We start from the raw sequence: 27500 nt of genomic DNA, 5'->3' as shown, positions 1-27500 counted from the left end.
CTCCTCAGACTTTGGCATGTGCTATAAGTAGGAAATACGTGTGAAAAAAAATATAAAAATTTAAATATAACTATTTTAAGACAAAAACCGTGCAAGATATTACAAAAAAAATAGATGTCAGAAATGGCAGAAAGAGAAGTTGATTGCAAAACGCGTTGGGTACCAGAACAAAACAAGAACAAGGAAAATGAGGAAAAAGCAGCAAAACACAAACAAAGTAAAATGGGACATGAGGTTTATGAAAGCATTGATACTGCAGAGGGTCCGTGACATGAATTCTCCACCCACTCTGTTAAAATCTCTCTCTCTCTCTCTCTCTCTCTCTCTCTCTCTCTCTCTCTCTCTCTCTCTCATTTGTCTGTACAAAACACATGTCTCCAACGCCTCTGAATTCACGATATGCTAATGACAGCCTTGGTGTTGACCTTCGTCGGCCTCTTTTGCGGTGGTGATGTCATTGCATTTTTTTCCCAGTCTGTGTCTATCCTTTCTCGTTTATTATTATTATTATTATTATTATTATTATTATTATTATTATTATTATTATTATTATTAGGGAGAGTGCACAGTAGATCGAACCAAGGATATGTTGTTGTTGAAGTGAACACCATTCCCTGCTTTTTTCCTTTTTTTGTGACTCGTTATTTATTGTTTGTGACTTGTTATTTATTGTTCTTTTTAAATTTTATTGTTATATTTTGCTGTTATTTATTTCCATTGTTATCTATTATATATTATTCATAATATTTTGTTTATATTATTTTGTTGTTATTCCATTTTATTATTCATAATATTTTATTTATTTATATTATTTTATTGTAATCATATTTCCATAATAAATACGAAACGACTCGTGAAGTTTGAGCTTCGGCTGTCAGCAACAGTTGGGGGACTTCTCTCCCCAGAATGATAATCTCAGTCACGCCTCTTAATGAAATTCATCAACGCGACGCCGTTTAATTAATGTGATGGGGATTATTGACAACTCCGCTTCCAGCCTTATCAGTTCCCTGTTGGATCAAGATGTCATTCGTCTCTTTTCCCACTGGTGGATCCACTTTTCATTTTCCAACATTTTTATTTCTAAGTTTCGTTTTTCAACATTTTTTTTTTTTCAGTTTCATTTTACGTCTTTCTACATTTTTTTATTTTTAAGTTTTATTTTTCATTTTTCAAAATTTTTATTTCTTAGTTTGAGTCTGTATTTTTCTGCATTTTTATTTCTAAAGTTTCATTTTTCAACATTTTTTTTTATTTCTAAAGTTTCATTTTACGTCTATCAACATTTTTTATTTCTAAGTTTTATTTTTAATTTTTCAGCATTTTTTTTTTTAAGTTTTACTTTTCATTTTTCAACATTTTTTATATCTAAGTTTTATTTTTCATTTTTCAACTTTTTTTATTTCTGAAGTTTAATTTTTTGTTTTTCAGCATTTTTGTTTATTATTATGTTTTATTTTTCGTTTTTGATCCACTTTTTAGTTTTCAATTTTTTCATTATTTTCTTTGTCATTGATTCATAGGTGTTTTAGGTCATTAAATGTAATGTTGACTTAAATGAATATGACACCTAATACACAACTAAGGCTACTAAAGGAAAGCGAGAGAGAGAGAGAGAGAGAGAGAGAGAGAGAGAGAGAGAGAGAGAGAGAGAGAGAGATTTATCTCTTTCTCTTAGGTGATGAAAAGCTTGCTTTGAATAAAATTTATGCGGCGAAATTTTTTGATGTAATATTTTGAAGTTAAGATATTGAATTCTCAACGGTTAATTTTTATTTTCGTGTATTTTCAGTTAACGTGATGAATAATGAAGAATTCACACACACACACAAGGAGAGTTATTCTAGGGCAATATATTCTGTATACGTGTAAATGCAAATTTTTCTTTGCCGTAATTTGCTGAAACTTTTCACTGCCACAAATATTTGCCGAGTATTTTTTCCATCCTAATATCAATACTCTCGCAATTTTTGCGTGCTGTTGTTGCGTGCGTCTGCGCGTTTGCGGGCGTTAATGTTTGTTAGTGTTGCGTTAATTAAAATTTTCCTCTCCTCCTTAGCTTAATCCCAAGTGGGGGTCGATGTTTTGACGAACATTTCCCAGGAGTTTCTTAACACACTAAACGGCTGATTTTAGAATATGTTTAGGATTATGTTTTTCCGCTCAGTATTTATCCAGCCTTGAGACTTTATGAATGGAAAAATTGTAAGCTAATTTCTCAGGCAGCTTAATGTTATTTCATATGTCTTTAGCGTGCTCAGCGTTGAGCAAGTGTTAAATAACCAGGTTCCTGATTACCTCTGTTTATAACAATGACAAACTGGATTTTCAAGTGACCACGCCCACGGTACTCCTTCCTCTTCCGGGAATCATAAGGAATCGGAAGCGGAACCATAGGTTGAAAGTACCTGGGGAGAGAGAGAGAGAGAGAGGGAGAGAGACAGAGAGATTTTACTATTTCAACTTGTAAAAAAATAAAAACAAATTTGAAACATGGGTTCTTATACATTCTCCTGAGAGAGAGAGAGAGAGAGAGAGAGAGAGAGAGAGAGAGAGAGAGAGAGATTACCTACTTTGAACATGTAAAAGAATAAAAGAAAATCTCGAAACGTGGTTTCTTATACATCCTCCTGAGAGAGAGAGAGAGAGAGAGAGAGAGAGAGAGAGAGAGAGAGAGAGAGAGAGAGAGAGTCATTAACAATACTAAAGACTGTGGCAGATTATTTACATGAATATGCTTTCAAGAAGTGGAGAGAGAAGGAGCGAATCATAAGGTATAACAGATATTCCACTTGGATATGATATTAACGCGTGGAGAGAGAGAGAGAGAGAGAGAGAGAGAGAGAGAGAGAGAGAGAGAGACCTTACAGACCTTACCTTAGAGAGAGAGAGAGAGAGAGAGAGAGAGTTATCAGCTAGATACTTAAGACTATCACATATTATTTACTTGAATATGCTATAATAAAATGCATTAATGTATGAACGTGGGAGAGAGAGAGAGAGAGAGAGAGAGAGAGAGAGAGAGAGAGAGAGAGAGAGAGAGAGAGAGAGAGAGAGAGAGAGAGAGAGGGAGAAATTCCTGGTAGCGTCAAAGGTACGGCGTTAGTGGTTCCATTAAGAAAATGAAATTTGGTTACGGTAGGCCTGTGATCACAGTGTGAAGACGCTCTTGGTGGGGCTTTTCTTGAAGCATATTTAGTTCTTACGCAGCCTGTCTTTATTGTGCTCTCTCTCTCTCTCTCTCTCTCTCTCTCTCTCTCTCTCTCTCTCTCTCCAATTCTTGATAACATATTCATGTAAATAGTTTGTCATAGTCTTAAGCATATAGCTAATGACTCTCTCTCTCTCTCTCTCTCTCCAATTCTTGATAACATGTTCATGTAAATAGTATGTCATAGTCTTAAGCATACAGCTAATGGCTCTCTCTCTCTCTCTCTCTCTCTCTCTCTCCACTTCTTGATAGCATATTCATGTAAATAGTATGTCATAAATTTTAAGCATATAGCTAATGACTCTCTCTCTCTCTCTCTCTCTCTCTCTCTCTCTCTCTCTCTCTCTCTCTCAGTGCATGTGGGTGTTTATCGAACAAACAAACAGGAGATCTGGGCCATTCTATCACTCAGCATCTCGAATAATACAAAATAAACAACTGCGGCGATGTTACTTTCAGCTGTTAATGTCTTGAGAGAAAACTTTAGGACGATTGAGTTGCCAAGTGATGAATTCTTAACGTAAACAAATGTTAATGGGAAATACTTTTGTCATTAAAAAGATTCTCATGTTTTTGGAAAAGATTCAGTAACTTTCTTGTGGTACTGTGGATTTTTTTTTTTTTTTTTTGCCTCTTTTATGATCTACTTTGAAATGATAAAAGTTTAAATAATTTAAAAGGGTCGGTTATATTTAGTTAATTTTCAGCACCGGTGAAGAGTCTCTCTCTCTCTCTCTCTCTTTATTGTGGTCTGTTTTGTAATTGTAGAAGTTCAAAGAATTAAAAAGACTGCTGTTATTTTGTTAACTTTTAACACCGCTGAAGGGTTTCTCTCTCTCTCTCTCTCTCTCTCTCTCTCTCTCTCTCTCTCTCTCTCTCTTTATTGTGGTCTGTTTTGTAACTAAAAGTTTAAGTAATGTAAAAGGATTGGTTTTATTTAGTTAATTTTCAACACCGGTGAAGAGTCTCTCTCTCTCTCTCTCTCTCTCTCTCTCTCTCTCTCTCTCTCTCTCATTGTAATCTGTTGTGTAACTGTAAAAGTTTACATAATTTAAAAGGATTTGGTTTTATTTTGTTAATTTTCAACACCGCTGAAGGCTCTCTCTCTCTCTCTCTCTCTCTCTCTCTCTCTCTCTCTCTCTCTCTCTCTCTCTCTATATATATATATATATATATATATATGTGTGTGTGTGGCATTCGCCGCCCGACCAAATGTGTTAGTGCTAAACTTTTGCTTTTCAAACATTCAGTGTCCAGTTGCTGTCTAACGCTCTAGAAATATACTATTTTAAAGAGAACTATATATGTGATTTTATAATTCTATTTGGATGTTCATGTTGGGATAATAATAATACCCTCTCTGTGACGTATGTGGCATCAACATAGCTGGGAAATAAATACGTATTGAATAAATACACATTCTCTGAGTTCTTTTGTCGCATTTACTTTAGAAAAGCTCATTTACAGGAACTTATTTCGGTACCCAGAATAATCACGCTAATCTAAACTTGTATGGGGCATTGATGCACTACCCTGCCCAGTTGATGTCCTGTCATACCCTTAGAGGTTTAGACCATACTTTGGCATAACGAAAGCTGGTTGCTTTCCTTCTATGATTCTTCGAATTTGAGGACTTTGGTTGACCAAAATCCTAACTCAATTTTCTGTTCCCGTAGCGGGGTAGTGCCGTCAGTGCACCTCACTCGGTGTACTGTAGGCATTCCTGTAGGTTCTTTGTAACGTCCCTTCGACCCTAGATGCAACCTCTTTCAGTCCTTTGCTGTGCCTCTGTTCTTATTCTCCTTCTCCCATCTTTCTTTCCACCCTCTCCTAACGATTGATTCATAGTGCCACTGCGAGGTTTTCCTCCTGTTACACCTTTCAAAAATTTTACTCTCAATTTTCCTTTCAGCGCTGAATAACCTCACAGGTCCCAGTGCTTGGCCTTTGGCCTAAATTTTATCTTCCATTCTTTTCAGTTTTCTGCTCTACTCATTAAGTTATCACGCTTGAATTGGCTGTTTTCTTGTTCTTAGTTATCACACTTAGACAAGCTACTCAGATTCTAATGAGGCTTATTGTTACTCAGAGATGTTTTCGAACCCTGGGATGAGGTCATAGAACTTAGAACATTCTTTTCTCAAGTTCGTATGCTGAGTTGAACAGCATAATAGCGTCCTTGTCCCCTAGGCACCGGACTTGAAATCACTTGGCTTTCGAATTTGTTTGCGTAAGTTTTTCCGTCCCTTCATTTCCATACTCTTCTTGGGACTTAAGTGCGCTTGCTTATTTTATTTGTTCTGGTTTTTTTCGTCCTTATTTGGGAAGTTAGTACCAGCTATTGGAAATCTCTTGGGCTTCTTTTTTTTATTCACTTTTTTTACACATATTCTATATTCTGGAAGCCTCTTGCTAGGTGATGGCCAAAACGCGTGTGCTGTTTGTAATAATAATAATAATGATAATAATAACAATAATAATAATAATAATAATCCATAAGAATCTCGTAATAGCTTTAGTCACTAAAATGGTGAAGAAATCCACAGTGGTGCAGATGTAAATATATATATATATATATATATATATATATATATATATATATATATATATACATACATATATACACATATACATATATATACATATATACCTATATTTATATATATATATATATATATATATATATATATATATATATACATACATACATACATACATATACAAACGAGAGCTTCGAAGATATGCTCGATTCCCGTTCTCAATCTGATTGAGAAGGAGAATCGAGTAGGTTCTCTGGAAGCTCTCCTGTATATATATATATACATATATATATACATATATATATATATACATATATATACATACATATACATACAGAGGAGAGTTTCCGAGAACTATCTCATTCTCCTTCTCAATCAGATTGAGAACGGGAATCGAGCAGGTTTTCGAAGCTCTCTTTTGTTGTATATATTTCTAAAATATATATTTACGTCTACACCACTGTGGATTTCTTCACCAGTAATAATAATAATAATAATAATAATAATAATAATAATAATAATAATAATAATAATAATAATAATAATTCTAATTCTAATTCCAAATGACGACCTTAATTATTTACTTAAAACCAGGAAGATTCTAAGATGAGTTTCCAGTAGCTTTCTTTTTGTTTATAAACTCGGGCCCCCTTGGTCCATTCTAGGTTTATTACGTATTTCTAGATTCATTAGTGTATCATTTCCGCGTTCAGATTGTCAATAGGTATCCTTAGGACCTTGGAGTTGTCCATGGATACAAGTCTTTCCCCATCTAATCCCATTGGAACTGTCGTGGTGTGAATCCGGTATCCAAATTCGCCTCTTAAAAGAAGAGCTATGTATGAGACATGATACGAACGCGGTCATAAGTGCCTTCATATAAAAATTAATTCTCACAGCAAAGTTTTCCTGCTGTCTCCTTTTAGTTTTCTGTAAAAGATAACTATTGTGCCGGCTTTGTCTGTCCGTCCGCACTTTTTTCTGTCCGCCCTCAGATCTTAAAAATTATGGAGGCTGGAGGGCTGCAAATTGGTACGTTGATTATCCACCCTCCAATCATCAAATATACCAAATTGCAGCCCTCTAGCCCCAGTAGTTTCTATTTTATGTAAGGTTAAAGTTATCCACAATCGTGCATCTGGCAACGACATAAGATACCCCACCACCAGGCCGTGTTTAAGTTTCATGGGCCGCGGCTCATACAGCATTTTACTGAGACCAACGAAAGTTAGATCTATTTTCGGTGGCCTTGTTTATACGCTGTAGTGGCTGTACAGAAAACTCGATTGCGCCGAAAAAACTTGGGCGCATTTTTTACTTGTTTTCATTGCTGATGATATTGACCCTGAATGTTTGACAACCCTCAATCTGCTTATGTAAAGTGTTATGTTTTTTAATGTGCCATACGTAGGGAATACTTGTAAAAAAAAAAATACTTTTCCATGCCAGTACACTCACACACACACACGCAAACACACACACACGGACTGTTAGTGCAAGAAAGCGTATATAGGTATTATCGCCCCCCAAGCCACTTTTAAAGATAATGATTAACATATCATTTCTGACTCTCATTCGGTGTCAGAGGTAATTTTAGTGGCCAGGGCGGCATAACGTTGTTATTACAGTATTACCTCATGCAATGAAAGCATAACAGCGCTTTGTTCCTGACTTCAGGAAATAATGAGCTAGCGTGCTTGCTTCCTTGCTTTCCCACCGACCAGGAACACTTCCTGACTGAGAAGTTCAAAAACTTTTGCTTGGCAATGTTGTTTCATTTTTTAACTTCCTGTAAACTGATATTTATATATATATATATATATATATATATATATATATATATATATATATATATATATATATATATATATATATATTCATGAATTCCACTCCTAATAATTTTCACTGAGTTGTTATTTTTCTTTTTAAGTTGTCGAATGACTTCCTGTAAACAGATAGTGTTTGCATATTTTTTAAAGTGAATGTATCGGATAGATACCAAACACAATATGTTCTTCATTTCCTCATTAATTTCTGAGCGATCGAGAGTTGTATCACCTATGTACCCGGAACACAACTAAACTTAATGTTGCTTTTGCGTGTCCTGTGTTGAATTTAGCTGTGTGATTTAGACAGATAAGTCTTTAACACAAGGGTCTGAGTTTCAGTCAATTTCTCACCAGTCTTTTGGAAGGATTTTCTCACCAGTCTTTTGGAAGGAGACAACATTATGTACTTGAGGTTATCACAAATTTGGCACAGTATTAAGAATTTACGTAAAAAATTGTCTTCAGCTTGATTTACTTGCGCAAATCATTTACTCCAGGCACTCTAAAATTTACTCCCCACCCCCCGCTTTTTTTTTATGTTTCACTTGTTTTTCATCTCTCTCTCTCTCTCTCTCTCTCTCTCTCTCTCTCTCTCTCTCTCTCTCTCTCTCTCTCTCTCTCAGCTTCAATAACCTAGATGTTGTGACGCCAGTATTAGTAACCAAAAATCAACCTCTCTCTCTCTCTCTCTCTCTCTCTCTCTCTCTCTCTCTCTCTCTCTCTCTCTCTCTCTCTCTCTCCCCACACACACACACATATTTTGTTAAGAATAGACATTGCTATTAACATCAATTATTGTGGTTATGCAACTCTGTGTGTGTACAACTTGAGAACAAACATTAATGCTATTAACATTAACCGTTGCAGTTGCGCAACCCTTCTCATCTCTCTCTCTCTCTCTCTCTCTCTCTCTCTCTCTCTCTCTCTCTCTCTCTCTCTCTCTCTCTCTCCTGTAGATGCTGAAGAAGAATTTTCTTAAGACAATAAATAAAAGGCACTCTCATTATCTGTGGAAACTGGGTTCTGTCGAGGAAGAACTTTCGTGAAAGTAAAGTAAACACAACCCCCCCCTCTCTCCTTTCTCTCTCTCTCTCTCTCTCTCTCTCTCTCTCTCTCTCTCTCTCTCTCTCTCTCTCTCTCTCTCTCTCATCCCTACCACTCCCATCGCGAAGCATACACTAACCCCCAATGCTTACAGAATTGCTTGCGTATTTATTGAGGCACTTGAACCTAAATTGCTGCAAAGAATTTTCACATTACGTTAAAAGAGAGATGATGGTGAGACGTCTCGGGTCGTATTATTCCACATTATAACGTATTATGTCACATTATGTTAATGTACCGTGCCGTATCATTTTCGGTTCCCGCGGGGGTAATCGACTCGCTTTTTGCAACCGAGCGAAAATGCCAAATCGTACGGCTCGTTTTTTATGGCGTCTGATGCATTTGATGGAAGTGAAAAAATATTTATGGTCATTATACGGATTTGTCTGAAGACTTGGCGTATTCTTCTTTTATCTGTTTGCTTATATATATCTCTCTCTATATATATATACACACATATATTGAATTAGCCTTAAGTGTGGCTGCTGGCCTCATGCCCTTTTGGCAAGTGGCAACCTTACGTCAGTTGAGTAACTATCAGTAAATAGTTAGAGTGGCTCTTAGCTGAACATTTATGAATTGTTGATCACTCTAGTAAGTGGGATGGGTGGCCACCACGAAACCGAAAGAGTGAGAAATGACAGAGAGGAAAGAGTGAGAAATGACAGAGAGGAAAGAGTGAGGAAAGACAGAAAGGATAGAACGAGAAATGACAGAAAGGAAAGAGTGAGAAATTAGAGAGGAAAGAATGAGAAATGACAGAAAGGAAAGAGTGAGAAAAGACAAAAAGGAAAGAGTGAGAAATGACAGAAAAGAAAAAGTGTGAAGTGACAGAAAGGAAAGAGTGAGAAATGACAGAAAGGAAAAAGTGAGAAATAACAGAAAGAAAAGAGTGAGAAATGACAGAAAGGAAAGAGTGAGAAATGACAGAAAGGAAAGAGTGAGAAATGACAGAAAGGAAAGAGTGTGAAATGACAGAAAGGAAAGAGTGAGAAATGACAGAAAGAAAAGAGTGAGAAATGACACAAAGAAAAGAGTGAGAAATGACAAAAAGGAAAGAGTGAGAAATGACAAAAAAGAAAAAGTGTGAAATGACAGAAAGGAAAGAGTGAGAAATGACAGAAAGAAAAAGTGTGAAATAACAGAAAGGAAAAAGTGTGAAATGACAGAAAGGAAAAAGTGAGAAATGACAGAAAGGAAAGAGTGAGAAATGACAGAAAGAAAAGAGTGAGAAATGACACAAAGAAAAGAGTGAGAAATGACAAAAAGGAAAGAGTGAGAAATGACAGAAAAGAAAAAGTGTGAAATGACAGAAAGGAAAGAGTGAGAAATGACAGAAAGGATAGAGTGAAAAATGACAGAAGGAAAAAGTGTGAAATAACAGAAAGGAAAAAGTGAGAAATGACAGAAAGGAAAAAGTAAGAAATGACAGAAAGGAAAGAGTGAGAAATGACAGAAAGGAAAAAGTGAGAAATGACAGAAAGGAAAAAGTGAGAAATGACAGAAAGGAAAGAGTGAGAAATAAAAGAAAGGAAAAAGTGAGAATTGAAAGAAAGGAAAAAGTGAGAAATGACAGAAGAAAAGAGTGAGAAATGACAGAAAGGAAAAAGTGAGAAATGACAGAAAGAAAAGAGTGAGAAATGACAGAAAGGAAAAAGTGAGAACTGACAGAAAGAAAAGAGAAATGACAGAAAGAAAGAGTGAGAAATGACAGAAAGGGAAGAGTGAGAAATGACAGAAAGGAAAGAGTGAGAGATGACAGAAAGAAAAAGTGTGAAATAACAGAAAGGAAAAAGTGAGAAATGACTGAAAGGAAAGGTTGAGAAATGACAGAAAGGAAAGAGTGAGAAATGACAGAAAGGAAAGAGTGAGAAATGACAGAAAGGAGAGGCGGGAGGTCTGATTATCAAGTAGACCTGCTGACTAACAGGGAGAGAGAGAGAAAAAAAAAACGTTTTTATAAACTGAGGCAGAGCTAAGCTTAAACGTTTCCTAGCATGTTGGGGCTCAGAGATTTGCATCGCGCAGCGAAGTGGAATTGGAGTAAGAATTCACCGGAATTGGAATAAGAATGAGATGGCATGTGAGATACGAGTATTTGTATCGTGGAATGGAATGGAATTGGAGTAAGAATTCACCGGAATTGGAATAAGAATGAGATGGCATGTGAGAGATTAGTATCGTGGAAGGGAATGGAACCGGAGTAAGAATCCACTGGAATTGGAATGGGAATGAGATGACACATGCCCCTATTGGAATACCGTAAAAATGCAGTGCAGTAGGAATGCCCTAGAACTAGCTTCGGAATGAGTTGGAAAGAAAGGTCAGTTGGTGATTTTTTCAAAATCGAAACTTGAGCAGCTGCAAAGATACTTTCTTCGAATATTGATTATTATTATTATTATTATTATTATTATTATTATTATTATTATTATTATTATTATTATTACTGTGCAAGCCCGAGCATTTTCAGTTATTGATGTGCTACCAAATAAAAAAAAAAAAACTTCCTCGTTGCTTATCTCTCACGGTAAAGTGACGCATTGAAAATCAGTTATTACTGTGCATACCACCCCTTTCCTGGTGCTAACAAAAACGGGCGTGCTACGGCTGCCAAGAGCCGCCCACGCGCAAAACCTGAGTCAACTAGGCGAGAGAAGTGAATTTCCTTCTCATAAAAGTCTGATTAGAGAGACATAAATAGCGCGTATTATTTTCTTTCATTCCCGGAAAAGTCCCATAGCAGGTAAAGTCCCCGAGTCCTTAGACCAGAGTTCCTGGATGTGATATATCCTGTTTTTTTTTTTTTTTTTTTTTCTTTTTTTTTTTTCAGTCGCGCTGCGTTTCCCCTCCAGTAGAATCTCGGTACCGCCTGGTTTGCTTCGAGTCGTTCAACCATTTCTTATTGACGTGCTACTTCTCTCTCTCTCTCTCTCTCTCTCTCTCTCTCTCTCTCTGTTGGTAGGTGAGCCATCTTGAGTGTAGAGTCAGTAGAGGGGGGAGGAAGTTTTACTTTCGCACGATGTCTACACGGTTATTTTCTCATCTGTATATAAAAAATATATATATATATATATATATATATATATATATATATATATATATATATATATATATATATATTATATATGATTAAAAACAATAGTTCTCTGAAGGAATTTTCTAATCTCAATGTAGAGATTCTTGTATTAATGACAGAATTTTTTTATACAAAGTTTGATGAACATAGAAGAAATACACTACATGCATATATATGTATTACAGGTACCCAAATATTTATAGCCCTGTCAGCTTGTCTGTAGATATACAGAAAAATTAAATAACTGTAGATTATATTCTCCCAATCACGATTTAAAATTCTAGGTAGAGCCATCGACGCGTACCACTTTTTTCTATTTATTTATTAATTTGTTAATTACTTATTCCTTTTTTAAAATAGGTGATCTCTTCTTTATGTATTTCTCAGTACCTTCTGTTACTTCTTTCAAATGAACACCATGATATTCTTTGAAAGCTTCTTGAATTTCTAGTCAATGGCCCTCATTGTGGGCTTGTTCCATATGAATAAGGTTCATCTTTTGAATAATAATAATAATAATAATAATAATAATAATAATAGTATTAGTAGTAAACAACAGAACACTACACCAGGTAGTGTAAGAATGTTACAAATGCTCGTCTGCCATGTAACTGCTTGCCAAGTAGGTTGCCTCTTAAAAATAATTCGGAGGTGAGGCCAATGGTTGATGCAACGCGCCGCGTTTGTTTCGTCAGGGAACCAGCCTGCCCTCAACGAAGTTTCCATAGAATATGGGTGTCGATGTGCGTGTGTACTCATTATTATTATTATTATTGTTATTATTATTCAGAAGATGAAGAACCCCCATTCATATGGAACAAGCCCACCACAGGGGCCATTGACTTGAAATTCAAGCTTCCGAACAATATGGTGTTCATTTAGGAAGAAGTAAGAGTAGGTAAAGGGAAATACAGAAAAGAGAGATCTCACTTATTAAAAAAGAAAAAATAAATAAATTGATAAACAGATAAAAATGTATTACCATGCAAGGAGGAAGTGCATGCGTGCGCTTTTATTGATGTTATATTGTGTGTGTCTGTGTGTGTGTGTGTGTGTGTGTGACTTCCCTGTCACTTCGGCATACATCTGTCATTCACAACCATTCGTCTTTATTTTACAAACAGAAACGTGCAGTCAACTTCCTTTTACCAGAACTCCTATCACGATTTCGTCTTGATATTAACAGCCCTTAAGACTTTAAAAGAACCCTCTAAACAGACCGTGACAGTAAGTTATTTTTATCTGTTGCATTTCAAATATGTAAAGATAATTTATAATCAAGCTTATTTTGTCAGGAAATGCTTTTGATTAAAAGGAATTACTTTCTTGCAAAATGTCTTTGGCCCAAAACTTAATATTAGTCATTCTGTTAGTGGGCCGTATCATATATTAGCGTCGAAGCCTTTTACCTAAAAAGGTTGGGAACCAGTTTCTGTATCTTACATCCCTAGACAAACATTTATTTACGTCACTCTTTATTTCACCATTTTAAATCTTCGTTCCCTTTGCATTTCAAAACATGCTCTGTATCTCACTGTTCCTCCTTACTGTAACAAACTGAACTTCATTTCTTCATTCCGGCCATTCCTTTTGTTACTGTGACTTGTGTGTACGTTCACTTCTCTTTCACTTCTTTGCTGAGGAACAAACATTTCGTCTTTTGAAACTGCGGTTTTACTGATGAGTCTCCTTTCAGAATCCAGACCCTCATATATATATATATATATATATATATATATATATATATATATATATATATATATATATATATATATATATATATATATATAATATATATATATATATATATATATATATATATATATATATATATATATATATATATATATATATATATATATATATATATATATATCCCACTAACAATTCAGATTTACCATATTCGTCCACCCGTGCCCGTCTGCAAATTCCTGAGATGTATGCTAGTATTGCACCAGCCTCCCCGCCCCCTTTTTTTTTTTTTTGCCATGCCCGTAGGTTAGGTTAGGTTTAGGTTAGGTTACGCAGGTTAGGTTAAATTAGATTAGCGTTCCTAGAGTAATTTGGGTGTGGGAAGCATAATGAGATTTTTCAAGAAAATTCTATGGTTAGTTTTTAAGATATGGCGTCCCATTTTTTTCAGGGAAAGCTCCCGGTACTCGGTTACATCTAGGGAAAATGCTGCCCGTCTAGTCTACTGTAGCGTTCAGATCTCCTAGCACAGCCATACTAATAGAAGCTGAAATAATGAAGATAATGATGGTGTTAGCTTAGGTGACCAGACGGCTCACAGTGCAGCGAGGTGGTTTTTGAGCTCTGATAGCATGGCAGAAGTGTAAAAAAGGAATTGTAAAAAGCGTAATGCTAGGATTTTGTTTTTCGGAGACGAGAATCGAGAACACCCGAAGGTAGAGAAGCTTGGAGTACCCCATGTATGAAAACGTAGGTTCGTATGTTAGGAAAAAATACAAATTTCTTTTTAAAATTTGGTCTGTATCCAAGAAACGTACAACAAAAAGCTAAGGATACTTCAGGAGAGTTAATATGCCGTTGAAGAGACTTACGAGAAGTTTCATTTAACTTTAAAATGTAAATGTGTTTTTAACCCTTGTCGTCTATCACTGATTGAGAACATGGAGAAGAGGAGCAGTAGATGTGAAGACTGTTATAATCTCAACTGTTGAAAATCTCCTGGTGTCTTGAGTCTGTTGGGCTGAACTAAGCCAGGTCTCACGGCCTATTCTAGTTCGTTTTGGCATGTGACGAAGAAAACACCCAAATGAAAAAGGGCTCGACCCGAATTGCTGTTTTCTTGCCAGGATTTTGAAGTCTGCATTCGCCTGCATGTGTGTATGCAGGCCTAATGTGATTTGATTACTGTATGATTGGTATGCTTATGTATATATGATACTGCGCTCAGAAATACATTTATACCGGCGTGCACTCACACGCACACATTTATATATATCTGAGTGTGTGAGCGCGTGCTTGTATTGTTTTCTGAAGCCAGGTGACCTTGAATTGCGGTATTCAAGGTCAATGACCCAAAAAGTGAAGAAGATCATTAAATTAAAGATAATTAAAATTTTTTCGACTCTCTCCAGTACATCTCTCTAATAGTGTGTAGATATGAAAGACTTTGATTCTTATAAATAACTTTATCTCAAATAGGACTCAAGATTTGATAGTCGTTTTAGGAAATGCGAGTCTGTTCCACAACTTTTTTTTTTTATTGAAATCTGTTCCACAACTGGTCATATACTTTTTACCTTGTATCTTCTTCTCATGGACAGAGATTTCAATTTGTTTCAAATGACTGCACACGCTCTTTCATTTTCACACTCTTGCCGTCATATTGTGTTACTCCTATATATACAATACATATATAAGATATATAAATATATATATATATAGATATATATATATATATATATATATATATATGTGTGTGTGTGTGTGTGTGTGTGTATTTAATATACACATATGTATATATATACATATATATATATGTATATATATATATATGTATGTATATGTATATATCAAATACCTTCGTTGGTATGTGAACTTCAATGTATCATTAAATCCGGCGTTAACTGGGATTAACGTAATGCCACTGGTATCACAAAAGAAGTTATTGGATTTGCGAGTAAATCGTTAAAGGTAACGACGTGTGTGGTATTAATTTTTTTATTGAAAATACAAAATTCATATGCGTGGATTTCTTCAAAATAACCATCCCATTATTCTCTGGTGCGAGACTTGTCAGAGTGGCCAGTAGATTCTGTGTATGCTTCATATAACATGCACAAAATATGCAGACCTGGGAATAAACTTATTCAGGTACTGTATAGAAGTTTAGATCAAGCTGTTCTCTCCGAAGGGTGGCGTTTGGAAGTAAATGAAGTGGAAGAGTTCTCATCTGAGTGAATGTCATGAGATAAATTTTCATAACTGAGGTGGCTTGGATGAAATGCTTTTCTCTATTATTGGGAATTTGTTTTCATTTTTATCATTCAACAGTCTTTTAAGTATTTCCAGTCTTGCATTGCACCTCCTTCGTCAAAAGGTTACTTTTATCTTTTTTTGCAGATATTACTTTGGACTGGACTCTTTGAGAGCTTCTGGGTTGCATGACGGTACAACTGCTCTTATCGCTTGTGTTTAGTAGGACTTAAGTTTCCTTGTATATTTTATTTAATTAGGGATGTTTTAAATCTGGAAACAGGCGACGTAGCAACGATTGTACAGTAGTGATATATGAATCTCTGAAATATGAGACATTTTCTCTCTTGTACTTACTGTCTTAAAGCTAATTCATACTACTTTAGTGGTAAGCGTGTTGTCCTCATGTTAAGAGTCCCAGTTACGCTTGAAGCTGTTTTCTCTCTCTCTCTCTCTCTCTCTCTCTCTCTCTCTCTCTCTCTCTCTCTCTCTCTGTGCAGAAACATTTCTTACTATTTCCTCTTCACGAAGAACTGTATGAAACTAACCTTTCTTTTGATCTCTCGGTAATATATTGAGCGTGTGTCTACGTTAACTAATTTGAAGGCGGTACGCGTACATAGCATTCAGCAATGAGATCCCGATCTCAGTAGGGAACTGTGGATAATCCCTCCAAGGTATCATGACTCCTTATTACAACATACTCTTCGTTCTGTATATTGCTTTACTGCTTTCCTGGTCGGAAGCTGTGCATTATTATATCCTTCGGTGACGTTCAGTCGGTCAGTTACGGAAACAAGCACCGAGACCCAAGAATTCGGGACTCGGGGGTTTTTGGCAAAAGGCGTCGTCCGTTGCGTGTCTTATTTGTACCCCTTTTTCTCGATACTGGATCGAACAAGATGCTCGGCTGGATTGTTCTTAGTGTTACGCGTTTGCGATTTTGCTATGTGTAGCCATGTTTAGGTGTGTTTGCCCACATGGAACCGTTCCTCCATTTAGTTCTTGTGGAAGGATTTTGTTCCTTTGAATTTTTTTTTTCTTTTGTCATTTTTTGCGTTGTGGACGGATTTTGTTCCTTTTGTCTTTTTATTTATTTATTTATTTATTTATTTTTTTTTTTTTGCCAACTTACGCCGCACGAGTTCTCTTTCTAAGAATAAGGTTTTGAAAAGCCGAACGCATTATTTCTCGAAGAATGAGGCTTTGAAAATGTTGATGTGGTTTTATAATTACCTGTCCGATGGTTAGCAGAATTACGCAAGAAATGATGTCTATTTTTTTAACGAAATTTTTATCAAAGGGTTGCCAAATGGTTGGCAACAAGTGACTAAATTCTGGCAGAGAGAGGAATGTATTATTATTTTTTTTGAGGGGGGTGGGGGTGGGAGGGTTGGGGGAAGACAGGGCGATCCATTGGTGGTTTGGTTTTTCGACCTCCTTGTAATTGTGTCAGGCTGAAGACTCCTAAACCCATAGCGCCGTTACGGTGGAATTTGGCAACCAAATTTCACCGTTACTTCTGCTAAAGAAAATTATATTTTATCAATGGTGCTTCACTATACTGCGACCTTCCCGTAGGCTGGTAGTGCCGTCAGGGCACCTCAGCGGTGCACTGTAGGCAGTACTTAAGATTCTTTGTAGCGTCCCTTCGGCCCCTAGCTGCAACCCATTTCATTCTTTTAACTGTACGTCCTTTCATATTCTCTTCCTTCCATCTTACTTCCACCCTCTCCTTACAATTGATTCATAGTGCAACTGCGAGGTTTTCCTCCTGTTATACCTTTCAAACCTTTTTACTGTCAATCTCCGCTTCAGCGCTGAATGACCTCATCATAGCTCCCAGCGCTTGGCCTTTGGCCTAAATTCTGTATTCTGTTCAATTCAGTTCAATTATACTGGGACAGGAAATAATCAGTAAAAATCCTCATATACATAATTGTGGAATTTTAATTAATATACATAATATATCCTTTTAGGAGGCTTGACTATGACAAGGATAGGCGCTCTCTCAGTAATTTTTTATTACTTGTTCTTAAAAGTCTGAAAAGATACAAGGAAGAATCTCTCTCTCTCTCTCTCTCTCTCTCTCTCTCTCTCTCTCTCTCTCTCTCTCTCTCTCTCTCTCTCTCTCTCTAACAAACAGGTGATTTTGTTTCATCCCATTCACTTGACTAGTTCAGTACTCATCCTATTATTTTCATTTTAGCAATTATATTTATGCAGTCTTTTATCGCTTGAATGCCAAAATTTCAATATTTTGTTTTGTTCCCTCATTTTTTTTGTTTTTTTGTAGTATCGAATTTCATGTCTGTTTGCGTGATGCAGATTTTTATATATCAGTGAGAGAGAGAGAGAGAGAGAGAGAGAGAGAGAGAGAGAGAGAGAGAGAGAGAGAGAGAGAGAGAGAGAGAGAGACAGATTACCTGAAGTATTTTCATATTATCTGTTTCTAGTTGGCTGCACTCCGAGTAATTCCCCCTCATTTTTGTAAAGTATCGACTTTCATGTTTGTGTGCGTGTTCTAGATTTATATATATCAGAGAGAGAGAGAGAAATTACCTGAAGTATTTTTTTTTTTTTATCCATTTCTAGTTGACTGCCTCTCCGGGCTGTTAACTTCATCGCTGACTTTATCAATGGGATTCGTTCCATGCAGCCTGGCCTTCCATATAGCTACTCGAGTGCGTATATTTTTGTGTGTGTGTGTGTGTGCGGGCGCGCTCGCATTGCTGTGTCATTGTTACAGAGATGTTAACAAAGCTCAGATATTTTTTGGCTTTTGTGTTTTTGTTTATTGATTTATATATTATATATACATATATACTGTATATGTACCCAGATATTTATGTTTATATATATATATATATATATATATATATATATATTATATATATATATATTGTATATATATATATATATATATATATATATAGAGAGAGAGAGAGAGAGAGAGAGAGAGAGAGAGAGTAAAGGCCAGTTCCTTTATTTTTTCTTGCGTAGCCGTTAAAGAAACAAGAGAAATTGGAAACAACTGTTGTTTATTCGTAATAAGGTACACTAAAATTATTGTTATTATCGTTGCTGCTGTTGTTGTTGCTATTGTTAATGTGGCTGCTTTTGTTTTGTTTTTTATTGTTGCTGGTTCCAGTTATTATTGGTTATAAGCTATTTTGGTGATTGTTTAACAACGCCATCTTTGTTATTACAGGCCCAGGGTAGAACGACTATATAGCCTATGTGAACTTTTGTCGTCGAGCTTTAAATAAAATTCTCTCTCTCTCTCTCTCTCTCTCTCTCTCTCTCTCTCTCTCTCTCTCTCTCTCTCTCTCTGTGTGTGTGTGTGTGTGTGCAGAACTGTATAAAACTAATATTTTAGTTTTTTCTCTCGATACAAATATGTAGGGACCTGTGGGTTTTATTTGTCAATAAGTTGACCAAATTATGCAAAAAAGTTTTAGCCCTTTTCTACAACAAATTTAACAAAGTTGGCGTTGGGAATGGGGCTTGCTTAACGTGGCGGAGATTTGCGTTCTACGACACTTTATCTTATCAGTATTACCTGTGACAAGGAGGATACATGCTTTACGTTTGGATTTTTTTCAGTATTGAACAAAAATAATGTATTGATCTATTCTAGACGGAACTTTATCATCAAAGTTCGCGATTGGCTACAAGTTATCCATTTTCTTTGGACGCTTGAATTTCAAGTGAATGGCCCCTGTGGTGGGCTTGTTCCATAGGAATGGGGTTCATCTTCTTATTAATAATAATAATAATAATAATAATAATAATAATAATAATAATAATAATAATAATAATAATAATAATAATAATAATAATCTTTGGAGGGTTGAACCTAATTCAAGTCAGTGGCCCTTCTGGTGGGCTTGTCTCATATGAATAGTGTTCATCTTCTGAATAATAATAATAATAATAATATAATAATAATAATAATAATAATAATAATAATAATAATAATAATAATAATAATAATAATAATCTTTGCAAGGTTGAATTGAATTAAGTCACTGGCTCCTGTGGTGGGCTTGTTCCATATGAATAGGGTTCATCTTCTGAATAATAATAATAATAATAATAATAATAATAATAATAATAATAATAATAATAATAATAATAGGTTCTATTGAATATTATTGCTGCTTCAGCTGCATTTATTTTGTAGAAGACTTTTTTATTTTCCTTATTGCGGACTTCTCTTCAGTGAGGTGCGTGCTAACAGCTCGCCTATATTTGTCATTTCATGGGGAAAAGTCAAAATCTGGATTCTGCTTCTTTATATATTCTATACAGTTGGTTCTATACAATTGTTGCCGCGACGCGTTTCGACAGACTCTTCTGTCATTCTCCAGCGGAGCTAGTAGAGGACTGGGCAGATTGCAGGTCCTACTGAATTTATACACGGGCTTCAGCGGGGGTGGACTGGCAGATTGCATAGGTCCTACTGAATTTACACGGGCTTCAGTGGGGTGTCATGACCCCGCTGAAGCCCGTGTATAAATTCAGTAGGACCTATGCAATCTGCCAGTCCTCTACTAGCTCCTGCTGGAGAATGACAGAAGAGTCTGTCGAAACGCGTCGCGGCAACAATTGTATAGAACCAACTGTATAGAATATATAAAGAAGCAGAATCCAGATTTTGACTTTTCCCCATGAAATGACAAATATAGGCGAGCTGTTAGCACGCACCTCCACTAAAGAGAAGTCCGCAATAAGGAAAATAGAAAGAGTCTTCTACAAAATAAATGCAGCTGAAGCAGCAATAATATTCAATAGAACCTGTTTAAAAGAGGGTCTGCTGCCAAATTATAATAATAATAATAATAATAATAATAATAATAATAATAATAATAATAATAATAATAATCTTTGGAAGCTTGAATTTCAAGACAATGGCCCCTGTGGTGGGCTTGTTCCATGTTAATAGGGTTCAGAATAATAATAATAATAATAATAATAATAATAATATCAGATTTCGGCAACTGAAAACACAAGAGACGTACGACAAAAACAATCGACGTCTCTGGCACTTGAAAAAGCAGGAAACGCGTCACCTGACAGGCAGACAAAGAGGGGAAACGAATGGTTAAGGATCTTTTTGGAGGGGGGAGGGCCTTCCAGATCTGCAATGTCACACCTTGAGACGCGTCCTTAGTCCTTACATCCCTGACGACTATCCTACCGACTTGTTCGGGTGCGACGGAGGCAGACTTCTTCGCCCGTGAAACTCCGCGCTGTGGTGACTGGTTTTTTGCAGATTTTATTTGTTCTGTTTTTGAACGAGCAGTTTCTTTAGTGCTTCCATTCGTTGTTTTAAGTAGGAATCGTATCGAATGTAGAAGAGGAATAATTGGACATAACTTTGCAATTATTTAAAGTTTTTCTGTGATAAAGTTTTCATATGATTGTGAGACAGTCGGGTTTGGTGGTAACACTGGAAATATTATGTGGTCGGATGTTGTTGTTATTATTATTATTATTATTATTATTATTATTATTATTATTATTATTATTATTATTGCTTTTATTTTGTTGTGTTGTTTCTTAGTTATTCATAACATATTCTTTACTTGCGGTGTTTCAGGTGAATGTATAAATTCAAATCGAGAGCGAATTTTGGTGAAGACGCGGCGTATTTTCGTATTATTTTATATTCGGTAGATTTGGCAATGGTCATGTCATGACTTTTCATCTTTACTTTAGCGTTATCATAACACGAACGTGAAAGAATCAAAGTGATGAAGGGTAATCAATTTCGCGGCTGTTTTTGTGGTCACTTGATTTAGCAGACGGTGTTGTTTCTCATAACTGTTTCACAAGACAAAGTACAGTTTCTCCTTTTTGCTTTTTAAATTCTCTCTCTCTCTCTCTCTCTCTCTCTCTCTCTCTCTCTCTCTCTCTCTCTCTCTCTCTCTCTCTCTGCCGTTTCAACAAATTACCATCAGAATATGTAAGCATGTTTTGTATTTTAGGCAGAAAGCTATATGTGAGGTTTATAAGAATGGATAAATATAGACTGCCTTATACATGTGCATATATTGACTAATGTGTTCTTATTTGTACGCATTGTGATCTGTGTAAAGCACAGTATACCGAAGTACTGACAGGCATTCGTGTTTGCTCTCTCTGTCTCTCTCTCTCTCATATATATATATATATATATATATATATATATATATATATATATATATATATATATATATATATATATATATGTATATATATTAGTAGATGGCTTTTTAGTGATCTTTGTAAGTTGAGGTATTTTCTTGTTTAAGGACATTTGAAAAGATACTTTAATTGTAATCTTAATTGTAATCTAAGAAGTGAAATCCCGTTTAAAAATGCTTAATTTTACTTAATGTGGAAGAATATAGATTTGGATGTCATAAACTCAAACCTGTTTAGTATTTATTTGGATTAATGGTTTTTTATGGAATATTCTTTAAAAAGCGACAGATCTCTTTTTTGTTTAAAGGCATAAAAAAAAGTAGACGTAATATACTTTACTAAGTAGTAGATCTGTATTGTATCTAAGGACAAAACTATTTTATATAATACACCTTTTAAAAGTTATCAATCTTTATTTTATTATCGAAGAACAAATATTTCGATAGCATACAACTCAACAGTTGCTGGATCTTAGTTATGATTGAAAGGAGAAACAATTTGACAGAATATTCATAGAAAAACGAAGTATGAAGTGATCATATTATATTATATATATATATATATATATATATATATATATATATATATATATATATATATGAGAATAAATAGTTTGACAGAATATGATGTCAGCAATTGAAACGCCGACCACTGAACCCTTCTGCAACGCTTTCATGAAGCGTTCGTCTTTTGTTTCACTGGTCGGCCATTCAAGTCCTCGAGGAATGTTGAAAGACCACGCCTCGACAAGTGATGAATCTTTATTTGTGACGCCAGTCTTAGTAACCATAAATCAATCAATTATTGTATTTTAACAGAATGTACGGTGATAAAAGATGCCTCAAAATAAAATAAAATTGGTGGTACGGTTACAATGAAAAATTCTGACTGTGCTGAAGAGATTTCCTGTGCGTATGTGGCTCCCGATGGCTCCGTGTGAAGATTCAAAGCACACGATTTTAGTTTAAACGTTGGGGTCCGAAGCCGGTTGTTAGTGAGGTATCTATTTTGAGTTTCCGATGTAGAGGCCCTCTCTCTCTCTCTCTCTCTCTCTCTCTCTCTCTCTCTCTCTCTCTCTCTCTCTCTCTCGTTACAGACTGTAAAGTTAATACATTATATATATATATATATATATATATATATATATATATATATATATATATATATATATATATATATATATATATATATATTAATTTTTCCAGTTACTGATTAATGATAAATGATTAATAGATGATTATATATGTCTTTCTTATTACAGATTAGTGTAAGTTATCATCATGAAAAATATAAGAGATTATCCCAACTAGGAAGTGAATAAGTATTAATTGATTTGTTAACGCAGCGTGGCGTTGCAGCGACTAATGTCATCGATGCCTCAAGTCTTATCATTGGGTCAGTCATTATCAATACATTATTATAACTTCTGAGACCTGAAGTGATTCCGTTAAAATTTCAGTGGAATATTTTGAGGATTTTTATTTGTGCGTGTAACGAGTTGTGTCGTATAGACTTGAAAAGAAGATTGAAAAACCAGGACGAAATTAAAATGGAAAGGAAAAACTGTGTTCAGTTTATGAAAAACCAGACTTGGCATTTATTCTGTGTTGAATTTGATGCATTAAATGAAATTAATTGGCACACATCATCACTTTTAGTTAAAGATGGTACATTTTGATTATGTTGTCATTTCCGGATGAAAAAACTCATTCAGTATATATATATATATATATATATATATATATATATATATATATATATATATATATATATACACTCAGTCACAAACTCTTTGATTTGAAGATAACTAAAACATGCGCTGAAGTTTCTTCAGCGGAGTCGAGTTTTCTGTACAACGTATAATCAAGGCCACCGAAAATAGATCTATCTTTCGGTGGTCTCGGTATAATGCCGTATGAGCCGCTGCCCTTTAACCATGGCTCGGAGGTGGAATGGCCTATAACGTTGCCAGATGCACGATTATGGCTAACTTTAACCGTAGATAAAATAAAAACTACTGAGGCTAGAAGGCTGCAATTTGGCTTGTTTGATGATTGTAGGGTGGATGATCAACACACCAATTTGCAGCCCTCTAGCCTGAGTAGTTTTTAAGATCTGAGGACGGACAGACAAAGCCGGCACAATAGTTTTCTTTCCAGAAAACTAAAAATCGTAAAAGTTAAATGTCTCCCGTTTTGCTCGTTATGGTTGTACCGAACACCATAACACCCACACTTTATTCACAGGAATGCGGAACTGTCAGTGAACGGCATAAGCAAAAAAGCGAAATAGAGGGCTGAAAAATGCTGATACGCCATCAAAAAGAAATGTAAATATGTTTGATATAAAGCGTTCTTCCTGTGGGGATCAAGCGAATTAGCATAATTCCGTGCGGACAGCTGTTTCGGTATAAATAGACCAGCGAGCGGCTTAGTCACCCCGACATTGCAGCAGCAGCTGTTCCCGTCTTCCTGATACAGAAGTGTGAAGGGGGAGTCAGTCAGTATGACACACATTCACGCACGTCGTAATCTGCGTCAGTTAATTTTATTCACTTCATTAAACACCGTGTTGAATGAACTTGAAATTTGGTTTATCGTAATTTGAACACTTCGTTTTCCACCCTCAGTTGCTGCCTGTTATCTTAGAAAGTAATTTCAGTGTTGAATTTAATGTGTTTTTGATGTTTTTTGTATTTTTCATTATTTCAACAAACTTTTCATAGTAATTCATAGATTATATTTTAAAATTTCAGTATTTTAACTACGTTGTTTCACCTGTTAAGCTTGAGGCGAGTGGAAACTTTAGTCTCGATAATATATATGTATATAAATATATATATATATATATATATATATATATATATATATATATACATATACATATATATATATATATATATAATTTATATATATATGTATGTATGTATGTATGTATGTATGTATGTATATATATATATATATATATATATATATATATATATATATATATATATATATATATATATATATATATATATTTTACGCACACACACAGGATAATATTCTTCTTCCACTTGGAAGGAGTGGCTTGGGATAAAGTTAACATCTCCGTTATCAGCAAGCAAGCATTTTCGGGGGGTGTGGCTGCTAGCCTCATGCCCCATTCCCACTCTGGCTGCTACCACCACGGTTGACTCTCCACCAGGTACTTTAGACATTATAAGAGTTGATTTATATCCTTCAGCGTCATGCCTCTTGCTGTTCGAGAGGAAGAATCCGATAATGACCCACGAAGGTTGCTCTCTCTCTCTCTCTCTCTCTCTCTCTCTCTCTCTCTCTATATATATATATATATATATATATATATATATATATATATGTATACCGTATACATACATATATATGTTATGTGCATATTAGAAAGATAGGTAGACATGTGTATATTATATACATACATGAGAACTTTAAAAAGGAAAGTAAATAACCTACTTCAGCATAACGTGTATGACACCTCTTGGAAATGTTTACTGAACCGAACTTTTTGAGTTCTACCTAGAAATAGCCTAACACGTGGTGCGTCTGGGCCTTGCCAATAGCTTGCTAGAGTGTGTGTGAGTGTTTGGTTTGTGCGTCTTTGTATGTTTGTACGTGCGTGCGCGCTCTTTCTCTCTCACGTTCCGTCTGAGTGTGTGCAGGTATGTTGTTACTTCCGTTTAAGTGCATATATGTACGTATGTATGTATGTATGTATATGTATATATATATATATATATATATATGTATGTATGTATGTATGTATATATATATATATATATATATATATATATATATATATATATATTTATTTATTTATATATGTAATGAGGAGTCCTTACCTTAAGTCAGGATAAAATTACATCTTCCTGCCATTCATAGTATTACTTATTATTTTTTCCCTAATCTCTTTACTGAAGTCATTAGACTATACAGGAAAAAGTCTGTTTAGATTAAATAACTAAAGACCTCTAATATACTTGTCTTAATTGGTCTTCTCTTTCTCCATTGTATCATGTGTTCTCTTCTGTATTGATATTTGCCCCCATAGCGAGTTAAGGACAAGAAGTTAAGTTTTTTATATCAGGCGGTTTATTGTTACATTAAATTCATCGCTATTCATAGTAAGAAAAGCCATTACTGAAGTCCAGAATGTCACATTATTCCATTAAGTCTTATTTAAATGCATTACTGAATATTCAGTGAAATGTCAAAAGATAAATTTTATTATTGCCTAAACTATATGGACGATCATTTACTTCATATTTTATATATCTTTCTACACTTAAGTGCCTTTTAGTTTTTTGTAAAAGAAAAAACTATTGAGATGGCTTTTTGTCTGTCCGTCCGTCCTCAGAGCTTAAAATCTACTGAGGCTAGAGGGCTGTAAATTGGCATGTTGATCATCCACACTCCAGTCACCAAACATACCAAATTGCAGCTCCCTGGCCTCAGTAGTTTTTATTTTATTTAAGGTTAAGGTTAGCCATGGTCGTGCGTCTGGCAACGCTGTAGGTGTCAACAACACAGGCCACCACCGGGCCGTGGGTGAAAGTTTCATGGTCCGTTGCTGAGAATTTCATGGGCCGAGGCTGAGAGTTTAATGGGCCGAGGCTGAGAGGTTAATGGTCCGTGGCTGAGATTTTCATGGTCCGTGGCTGAGAGTTTCATTCAGCATTATAGGCTGTACAGAAAACTCGATTGCGCCGAAGAAACTTTGGTGCACTTTTTACTTGTTTCTATTGCTCTCACTTGCTTTGTAGATATACGAATTGCATTTAAATTTCAAGGTGATTTCTCATCATTGTAATATACATAAATAGCTCCTTTTAGGCCTAAGGTGAGCAGATGGCTGATTAGCAAACCAAGCTTGAAATCAGAGTCAGACTTAGAGAAATATGTTTTAATAATGCAATTGATTTTCTGACATCACTTGATTTTCACAAACTGTTTTATCTACGCCACATAGCATTAACATTCGCATCGTTTGTGAGAGGCATTCAATAATATATATATATATATATATATATATATATATATATATATATATATATATATATATATATATATATATATATATATGTGTGTGTGTGTGTATATATGTGTGTATATATATATATATATATATATATATATATATATATATATATATATATATATATATATATAATCTTGTATGGCATCGAGAACTAAGACTCTCCTCTCTTAGAAATAAATTAGTGAAGGTAACTGTGCATTCATTTACATATACAAATAATTACTCTGTACTTTTCCTTTGTTATTCTCGCTTACTTATATCATTATTCTTCTATTCATTCCAGGTAAGATTTTGCGATTGCCTTGCTGATATCGAGTGCCGACCAGCAACCTATCTGTAAGTAACTGAACAAGGGGGAAAGGAGAGAAAAACGGAGTGTGCGATTTGTTCGAGATTCCGTATATCTCATCTGTTTGTTGTTTTCATAATTTTTTTTTTTTTGGCGTGTTTGTGATGGCGGGGAGCCGCCGAGTGTCGGAAATCAGTTCTTAAACTTCAGAGTTTAATAATTTATCTCTCTCTCTCTCTCTCTCTCTCTCTCTCTCTCT

At 35.2% G+C, this 27500-nt stretch overlaps 1 protein-coding gene across 14 annotated transcripts in view; it reads left to right on the top strand.

The window, feature by feature from the left end:
* The window catches only part of LOC136825784 (excitatory amino acid transporter 3-like), a 525422-nt gene that overhangs the window by 363424 nt on the left and 134498 nt on the right, over positions 1–27500 (top strand). For 4 of the 14 annotated variants that reach the window (XM_067082679.1, XM_067082678.1, XM_067082668.1 and 1 more), the window contains exon 2: positions 27236–27288. The exons of the other annotated variants lie outside the window; for them this stretch is intronic. The gene's annotated coding sequence lies outside the window, so the exon portion shown is untranslated. The remainder of the gene's footprint in view (positions 1–27235; positions 27289–27500) is intronic. 14 annotated transcript variants of the gene reach the window in all.

The sequence above is a fragment of the Macrobrachium rosenbergii genome, chromosome 39 (assembly GCF_040412425.1).
Source record: "Macrobrachium rosenbergii isolate ZJJX-2024 chromosome 39, ASM4041242v1, whole genome shotgun sequence".
NCBI classification, from domain to species: Eukaryota; Metazoa; Arthropoda; class Malacostraca; order Decapoda; family Palaemonidae; genus Macrobrachium; species Macrobrachium rosenbergii.
The sequence above is the reverse complement of the archived record's forward strand: the minus strand, read 5'-3'. Positions and strand labels throughout refer to the sequence as shown.